Consider the following 1,837-nt stretch of genomic DNA (forward strand, 5'->3'; position numbering starts at 1 on the left):
AAGTACGTCTCACAACTGACACTAAGTAAGCCTTGGGGAGTCTCACGATGACGTTTTCTAAGTTAGCGAAAGAGAGGGACACTGTGTTTATAGGACTTCATTCACAGGGGTTGTGGTAGTGGCCAGCCAGGCAGGCGTCTCTGCAGAATTCACTGCGGGCGTCGGTGGAGACCCACCGTCTACACACAGAACCCAAGTCCAGCTGCCCATGTGGATAGCTCCCATCCCACCCGTCCCGGAGCCTGAAATTCACTTCTAACAATTTGATTATTCCATGTCCAATCCTTGCTTGTGAGCAAACACTCTGGGGAGGAGACGCCCTTTCACAAAATTTGAGAGGTTTCCTATCGTCAAGCACTTGTTCATGCTGCGTGGCTTCTCCGCGTCTCCCTAAAAAATGCACATCTCCCCTCCCCACTTAGCATGGCGTCCGGGGCCCTACGCAACGGCCCACCTCCTTCTGGACGCTTGTCCACTGCGGCTTAGACGGAGCGTCCCTCTTTGCTTCCACCTTACACTTTTAATCCTATTTTGCTTGTAATTGTTAAAATTTTTTCTCTCTCCAGATACATCCCAGCTATGTTCTATAAGATCTTTGAACTCAGAACCGTAGTCATTATTTTGACTAATTTTTTATTTTTTTTATTTTTTGGCGTGGCTTAGAGCTAAGAGTTAATCACAACGATGGTTGACACGAGGTCAGAAGAGAGAAGAAAAGGCATGGGATCCAGAGACAACTGTTTTGGTGAGGGAGCAAAGGGGAGGACAGGGTCGGGTAGTCCTGATGGCACGCTACCCGGGACGGGGCGGGGACCATGTAGGAGCCATCGGGGACCCTCCTCACCCTCCTGCTCACAGCTCCTCTAGGCTTCCGTGTCCTGCTTCACTGCAAGTTTGGCTGAGGAAAAACCTAAGAGAATGCCAAGGCTGACCCAGCATGACAGTTTAACTCTACACTGAATGGGGTGTGTGTGTGTGTGTGTGTGTGTGTGTGTGTGTCCCGGCTCAGCTGAGATTTGTTATCGAGAACTACACAGGAACATGTGTCTCCTACCCCACTGCTTGCCTCACCTTCGAAGCAGATGAGCCATTTCTCTGGAAGGCTACAAAGCCACTTTTGTTTTTTCTTAGGCAAGGCAACCCTTGGTTGACCTCGCAGATTGCAAAGACCTTGTCAGCTTACAATCTCTTATTTTTTTTTTTATATTTTACACCTACAGCACCTGGTCTTCCTAGGTGGTCTCCCATCCAAGTGCTAACCAGGCCCCACCCTGCTTAGCTTCCGAGATCAGACGGGATCGGGCTTGCTCAGGGTAGCATGGCCGCAGACAACAAAGCCACTTTTGTAGAGAACATAACACTAGCTTGGCGATGACAGAGCTGCACAGACCTCTCTCCTCTGGTCACAAAACACCCAGGAACACAAAGTCCGGTACATTCGGACAAGGTCCAAGTCCTTCCTCCATCCAGAAAGTCTCCCAGTTTGTCCTGTATTGTGAAGGGTCAGGGAAACTTTCTGTATTAATTATGCATGAGGAATCCTGGGGAGGGATTGAGGGATTGAGCCAACAGTCTCTCTCTCTCACACACACACGCGCGCACACACACACACACACACACACACACGCGCGCGCGCGTGCACACAGGCACACTGTTCCCTGACTCTTCCTCTCTCCAGAGCAGTGACCCTGGGCGAGACACTTAAGACTGTCCCCGATTTCAGCACAGCCACGCACAGCAGGGAATGTGAATGAGGGAAGAGGAAGATCAAAGAGCAAAAGCTGAAGCCAGGGCAAGAGGCAGATCAAAATGGAGAAGGGGATGGAAGGGGGGGGGG

General features: G+C 50.7%; 1 pseudogene; it reads right to left on the reverse strand.

The window, feature by feature from the left end:
• Positions 1-1,211: 1,211 nt before the first annotated feature.
• On the reverse strand, positions 1,212-1,330 carry LOC112475201 (annotated as a pseudogene).
• Between the last annotated feature and the right edge of the window lie 507 nt (positions 1,331-1,837).

Source organism: Pteropus alecto, unplaced genomic scaffold, assembly GCF_000325575.1.
Source record: "Pteropus alecto unplaced genomic scaffold, ASM32557v1 scaffold50, whole genome shotgun sequence".
NCBI classification, from domain to species: Eukaryota; Metazoa; Chordata; class Mammalia; order Chiroptera; family Pteropodidae; genus Pteropus; species Pteropus alecto.